The sequence below is a fragment of the Fukomys damarensis genome, unplaced genomic scaffold (genome assembly GCF_012274545.1).
Source record: "Fukomys damarensis isolate Sample0158 unplaced genomic scaffold, DMR_v1.0_HiC HiC_scaffold_23, whole genome shotgun sequence".
NCBI classification, from domain to species: Eukaryota; Metazoa; Chordata; class Mammalia; order Rodentia; family Bathyergidae; genus Fukomys; species Fukomys damarensis.
Genome location: NW_022900935.1, coordinates 18,132,208 through 18,139,655, shown reverse-complemented (window position 1 = coordinate 18,139,655; position 7,448 = coordinate 18,132,208). Strand labels below are relative to the sequence as shown.

The window sequence follows — 7,448 nt, the reverse complement described above, 5'->3', positions numbered from 1 at the left end:
GGAGCCCGTCGGATCGTCGGGCGGCAGCGAGCGAGGGGCTCCGCGGAGGAAGGGAGGGTCCGGCGCCGTCCGAGGGGCGTGCTGGAGGCCGGTTCTGTTAGCCGAGAGGGAAGGAGCCAGGTCCTTCGCGAGGGCCAGGGGACGAGGAAGGAGCTCCAAGGGAGAGAGAAGACCCCGGGCTTCCCGCAGCGGAGCCTTCGGAAGTGGGGATGAGGGGGTCCACCTGAGAGGGGCGGGAAGATTGCCGTCACCCACGCACAGGTAGTGAACGGGAAGGTCCGGGCAGGGGGTGAGGAAACCTGAGGTAAGTGAGGGAAAGGTGAGAGCTTTCTTCCCTGACGGGAGTTAGTTGGCCAGGTGTCATTGAGGAGCAGGTTACTGAGGGTCTTGGAGGGGAATCCTCTAGACTTGACCTAGGGATCAGAAGAAGGATTCTCTCAAAATGAGAGATCTCAGACCACTCCGTAGCAGACTCAAAAGAGGCTTTGAAGGGTGTCTTTTTAGGAGAGCCAAGAAGTAGGGGTTTCCTGCGTGTCCACCTACCCTTGCCTCCGTAGGACGTTTTCATTCAGTGATTGGACTGTGAGCCTGACCTGTGAGCCATATACATACTAATTCTGTATATTTGCTGTGTGCTGACTTGTCACTTGTATGTACTTCAGCAAACACTTTGTTTGGTGGTGCTGGGTATTGAAGCCAGGGTCTCACACTCCACCACTGAGCTACATCCCCAGCCCCTTCAGCAAACGAATTGAATATTTAACTTCTCTTCATTGGGTTAGTGGGATGACTCTCCAAAGAACTCTATGGTGTTGCTTCCCCAGATACTTATGGTATAGTGTCCGCTTATCTGTGACTTGTCCAGAACTTCATTTGCTCTGAATATTTCCCTCATTGTGGTTGGTTCTGTGTAATCTGGCTTTTGGCCTTGCGATACCTGATAGCACACTGAATCACCTACTAAATGTATCAAGAGAAATAAAAACGTAGAGTTTTGGTCTTAAAGTCTCAACTTTGAAATTTTTTGATATAAGGTTTAAAATACCCTGGGTATGGTGGCACTGGAGGCTGAGGCAGGAGGATTGTTGTAAGTTCAAGGCCGGCCTGGGCTACATAGTTCAAGGGCACTCTGAACTACATAGTGAGACCCTATCTCCAAAAAACAAAACAAAAGTTACAATAGAATGTTCAATAAATATATTCTGGGGTTAGAAAATTTCAGAATATCTGTTATTTTTCAACTGCCGAGTCCAGTATTCCTACAATCATGTAATACTTGTTATTTCTTGACATATTTTACTGCCATGAATTTTCAGAACACAAAAATGAATTTAAAAAATTGCCAGGGGATGGTGCCTCATGACTGTGATCTCAACACTTGGGAGGCTGAGGCAGGAGGATTGTTTCAAGTTCCAGGCCAATCTGGGCTAATTAATGAGTTCGGGCCAGCCTGAACTTCATAGCAAGACCCTGTCTTTAAAACGGGGGGGGGGCATAGTGATGCATGCCTGTATTCCCAGCACTTGGGAGGCTGAGGCAGGAGGGTCGCTGTGAGTTCCAGACTAGCCTGGGCTACATAGTGAGTTCCAGATCAGTCTCAACTACATAGTGAGACCCTGTCTCAAAAAACCAAAAGCGGGGAGGGCTGAGAATTTAGCTCAGTGGGACCTCTCAAATGCACGGTCCGGAGTTCAATCCCCCATACAAAAAAAAAAAAAAAAAAAGGTAAAGACCAAGACATATTTTTTTAAAACAGCAGACAAAATCTGATATTACTCATTTAGTTTTCTGTCTGTTTATGTGAACAGTAAAGTGCTTACTTTCAAAATGTCGTTTTTGAAAATAAATACTTTTTTTTTTTTTGGTGCTAGGGTTGAAACCTAGTGTCTAGACATGTTGAGCCTGTGCTCTGCCCCTAGCCCCCCAAATCTTTTCATATAAGTTTTATCATTTTCAGCTGGATGTGGAGCCACTTACCTGTAATCCTAGCACTTGGGAAAGTCACAAGTATAAACTTAGCCTGGATAACTTAGTTGTTTTTTTTTTTCTTTGTTTGGAGACAGGGTCTCACTGTGTAGTTCAGGCTGGTCTTGAACTCGTTTTGTAGCACAAATTGTCCTCAAACTTGAAGTGATCCTGCTGTCTCAGCCTCCTGAGTGCTGGGATTACAGGAGCGCGCCACCATGCCCCACTAGGCTGGAGAATTTGGTGACTTAGAGAGAAACACTATCTCAGAAATAAAGTGTTGGTGTGTAGTTCAGTGAGAAGGCTTAGTTCAATCTCATATATACCATATTTCCTTTATGTGCTGACCCAGAGTTTAAGAGTGTTGTGGCTTGCTCTGGCAGCACATATACTAAGATAGTGTTACGTGATTTCACAGGAACATTCTATGGTCCCTTCTGTGAAATACCCAAAGGATAAACTCACTTGCCTCAGGAGTTTTTGTTGCTATAAACAATAGGTACTTTTCAGTTTACACTCAGCTCAAAGATGACCTTGCATTTAGCCATTGGAGTCTATGGATCTGGTTTCAGGTTTCTCACCAGAAATATGTTATTTAGGGTAATGAGAGAGATTCAACCCAAACTTGCTTCCCTAAAGAATGTACGAATTGCCATGTAGAGGTAGACCTGTGTCTCTGACAGACATTGAAGACTGTGTGGATGATTATAATTACCTTCCAGAGTCTTGGGAGATTAGAGAAGCCGCCAGAACATTCCTCTCAGGTTCCAAGGTGTGGGACGGTCCGGAGTAAAATATGAGTTCCTGTTGAGGAAGGTATTTATCAAGAGCTCAGTCACCCAATTACCCAGAATGTCCTAGAGGGGACTCAGTCTCAGGCTTCAGAGGTTGAAATAATAATAGCCACCACGCCCGGCATTTTTTTGTTTTGTTTTGTTTTGTTTTATTTTGTTTTGTTTTTTTGGTTTTTTGAGACAGGGTCTCACTATGTAGTTGAGACTGACCTGGAACTCACTATGCAGCCCAAGCTGGTCTCGAACTCAGCTATCCTCCTGCCTCAGCCTCCCAGTGGTGGGATTACAGGTGTGTGCTACCATGCCCGGTTTATTGTTTTGTTTTGTTTTAATTTAAAGCAACTTTGTTGGAATAATAATCTTGCCTGGGATTTTTTTTTTTTTTTTTAATAAATTCCATTGCTGGGGTTAGAACTCAGTGCCTCAGACATGCTAAGGCAAAGCTCTACCACTGAGCTACAACTTCAGCCCTAGGCTTTCAATTTTAAATAAATTGAAACAAAACAAAATAAAACTCTAGTATTTAGCTAGGGGTGGTGGCCAAGCCTGTAATCCCAGCACTTGGGGAGGCAGAGGCAAGAGGATCACCATGAGTTTGAAGCCAGCCTGGTGCTACATAGTTCAAGGTCAGCCTGAACACATAATGAAACCCTGTCTCACTACCCCTCCCCCCAAAAAACAACCCCACTAGTATTTACTATATGATGAGCTTATGAGCTTTATTACTACAAAAATATGCTTTCAATGAAAAAAAAATAGCTTAGGTAAATTAATGGGTTACAGAGGTAGAATTAGAATGATACTTATCATTTCAACCTTTACCTTTTACCCTAAGGTTGAGTCCCCACTATGACGTTCTGAATAAGTGGTTGAGGGAGTTCTTGATGAATACCTTAGGAGCTCATATGACTGCTTCCACATCTTGGGACCTGGGAGGGGATGTGCTGGCTGCTTTTCTAGTAACAGAATCATATTGGACAGTTAGTGAGTTACCTATGATTATTATTTCAATTTGCTCTACAGTCTTGTAATTGTCTTTAAAGATATCTATTAGTGGGCCAGTGATTTAGCTCAATGGTTCCGCCACTTGCCCTTTAAGTGCAAGGTCCTGAGTTTGATCCTTCAAACAAAAAAAAGAAAAAGAAAGATATCTGTTGGTTCAGTTATTCTAGACTTTGGTGGCATTTGTAATCTTTTTGGGGGACTTTTTCTTTCTTTATCCCACCCATTTTCCAATAATGGATATTGAACCCAGGACCTTTGCCCTGAGTTACATCTCTAGCCCTTTTTAAATTTTTTATTTTGAGATGGGATATTGATAAGTTACTAAGTTGTCCAGACTAGGCTCGAACTTGTGATTCTCCTGCCTCAGCCTCCCAGAGTGCTAGGATCACAGGCATGTGCTACCTACCATGCTTGCTCTTTTGACCTCTAGATTTAGGATCCTGATTGTTTGGCTTTGTCGCACATACCCAAATGAACCAGGTATTTATTTATTTATTTATTTATTGGTACTGGGGATTGAACTCGGGTCTTTGCGCTTGCGAGGCAGGCCACCGAACTGCTGAGCTAAATCCCCGGCCCTATGAACCAGGTATTTATTCTGGGTGACTTTTTTTTCTTCTCATGTTAAACCTTTAATTTGATGAAGTTCAGATTGTATATTATAATGCACAGTCAACTTTTCATCGAATATATAACAGTGTCATGCATCTCTTTCCTCTTTTTTTGTTTTTTGTTCTGAAAGCATAGCTGTTACCTCCTTTTATATCCTGGGAACCTGCCTCTGCATAAAGTGGAGTAGACTCTAAAATTTGTTGGAGCTGGGTGTGGTGGCACACACCTAAAATCCCAGCACTCGGGAGGTTGAGGCAGGAGGATCATTTATTGAGCTGCTCATAATGATTGTGAGCTATGCATCTTAGGATAAGCTAAGCAATATAAACTTGGCTAAGCAAGTTTATATTCCCTAAATTAGGAAAGTAGAAAACTAGAAGTCTTTAAGGATAAGATGTCATTCAGAGAACAAAAATTTATTGTATATTTTTTTCTTCTTTTTTTTAAAGACTGGGTCTCACTATGTAGTTCAGGATGGCCTTGAACTCACTCTGTAGTCTAGAGTAACCTCAAACTCAAGATCTTCCTGCCTCAGGCTCTCCAGTGTTGGGATTACAGGCGTGTGCCACCATGCCTGGCATGCCAAATTTCTTTAGAAAAACTCAGGCACTTTTGTAGATAGGTACCTGGTATTTGAAAACCCATTTATTGTACTCCTATGTGCTGAGCACAGAGAAGCTGCTGAATGTGAAAACCAGCCCTTAGCTGTGCACCTTAATTACAGCTACTTAGGAGGCTGAGGCAGGAGGGTCCTTGGAGTTCAAGACCAGCCTGGACAATATAGTGAGATTCTAAACAGCTGGGTGTGGTGGTGCATGTCTTTAAATCCAGCATTCTGGGGACTGGGGATTTAGCTCAGTGGTTCTACAGCCTGTCTCACAAGCTCAAGGTCCCGAGTTTGATCCCCCGTACCAAAAAACAAAACAAAACAATACATAAATCCAGCATTCTGGGAAGCTGAGGCAGGAAAATCAGAAGTTTCAGCCCAAGCTGCAAAATTTAGTGAGACCTTGTCTTTAAAAAAATATGTTTGTTTGTTTGTTGTTTATTTTTGGTACCAGGGATCCTGGCTGGGGATTTAGCTCAGCGGTTCTGCCTACCTGCCTTGCAAGGCCCCAGGTTCGATCCCTGGTACCAAAAACAAAACAAGACAAAACAAAACACACACACACGCACACACACACACACACACACACTTTTTTTTTTTAAAGGCCTGAGCAGTGTAGCTCAGTATGAAATCCATGGGTTCAATCCCCAGTACCAGCACCACCACCAAAAAAAGACTGCTTTCCTGTGGTGTACAGTTAGATGGGTAAGAGGCTGACATGGTGATGTGGTGATTGTGACAGGAGTACTGCAGGTGTACAGGGAGCAAGAACACAAGTTCAGACCTAGTCAAGGAAGTCACAGGAGGCTTCTCATGGAAGTGATGTTTCAATAAGTAGTAAGGTGAGCAGGCACTCACCAATATGGACCGGAAAGAAGGTGGAGGAGACAAGTGTGATGGCTCAGTGGGGAGGGCGATGCTTGAGAAAGTGGAAAACATTTCATGGTAGGAGCCCATGATGTGGGAAGAATTGAGAAGGGAGGCTAGCAGGGCGATTGGGGGACAGATTCAGAAGCTGTCACAAGCCACACAAAGGTGTTGGCACTTCCTTCATTCTAATAGCAGCAGGACTACAGGAAAGGGTTTTTAAGTGGTAAAATGGCCTGTGGCCTTTAGTAGGATCACTTTGGCTGTTGTGTGGAGAATGAATTGATGAAGACCGAGATGGGAGATTCGGATAATGAGAAGCAGCTGGAAAAACCAGGTACCAGTGTGGTGGCTCAGGTACGTTGGCAGCACAGATAGAGAACGGGGGATGATTTAAATATATATATTAGGGGGCCAGAGATTTGGCTCAGTGGCACTGTGCCTGCCTCACAAGTGCAAGGTCCTGAGTTCTATCCCTGGTACTGCAAAAAAAAATGTATATATGACTGGATAGGATATGTAGTTGATTTGGCTTAGAAAGAGAGGAATCAAAAATAACTCCTTAGTTTCTGGCTTGTGAAAATGTGTAGGAGGAGCCAGGCATGGTGTTGCATGCCGGTAATCTTAGCACTCGAGCTACTGAGGCAGGAGGATCACTGCAAGTTTGAGGCTAGCCTAGACTACATAGTGAGACTCTGTCTCAAAACACCGAAGGAACAAAAACAAAAGGTAGAAGCACCCCACTCATTGAGATAGGAAATACAGGAGCAGATTTGAGAGGTAGAATGAGGTACAGTTTAGTGAGTGTATGAAACATTGTAGAGGCTGACTGTAGAGGTGTAGAATTAATGAAAAACTTTGAATGTGGGATTATAAAGTGCGGAAATCAGATATGAGAAATTATAACTAGGTCATATACAGGCACATTGACTGAACTGACATATATTAGTGCCTAAGACCAGCAGAGGCGTGGGACTCACAAAAACATTTAGGTAAGACAGCACCTGTCTTCATGGAAGGTAGTGTGCAGCTCTAGAGATAAATGTTCATTTAGCGGCAATCCGGGGCACAGGGTGAACACTAGGAGAGACCTGTAGGCCAAGTGTTGGGGGAATATGGTCGAGAACATGCTTTGACCATGTGTTTTCACAGAGTGGGCTTTGAACTGAGCCTTGAAGGGAGAAGGAAATAAAGGAAAAAGTTGTTTTGGGCTAAAGGAATGACAGAGGCACAGAAACCTGAAATTATATAAGTGTACATTCAGAGTATAGTGGGTGGGTGGTATGGCTGGGACTTAACGTTCTTGGGGTGTGATACATAGTTCTTAGGTGTGCAGCTAAAACGTATTTTGAGGCCAGTCAGGTAGACTGAGTAGCAGGCTTAAGTATGTGCTTATTAGGCAAACAAATGCTGCAGCAGAGCTGAGAGCTGAGAAGTGTATAAACCCTTTGACTACCAGTTACGTATTTCAGCTTGCATCTGTTGTCTCTGTTCAGGCACAGTTCTGGTCATCTTCACGTATTCACATATTTCAATAAATAAAGTGCTTTTATCTATATTCTCTGTCTTTTTTTTTTTTTTTTTTTTTTTTTTTTTTT

At 43.3% G+C, this 7,448-nt stretch overlaps 1 protein-coding gene across 2 annotated transcripts in view; it reads left to right on the top strand.

Annotated features, from left to right (window-relative positions):
* The first annotated feature begins 6 nt into the window (after nucleotides 1-6).
* The window catches only part of Gmeb1 (glucocorticoid modulatory element binding protein 1), a 37,275-nt gene continuing 29,833 nt past the window's right edge, over nucleotides 7-7,448 (top strand). The window contains exon 1 of one of the 2 annotated variants that reach the window (XM_010632153.1): nucleotides 7-261. The gene's annotated coding sequence lies outside the window, so the exon portion shown is untranslated. Of the gene's footprint in view, nucleotides 305-7,448 lie in introns of both variants that reach the window. The other variant, XM_010632148.1, reaches the window with a different exon arrangement.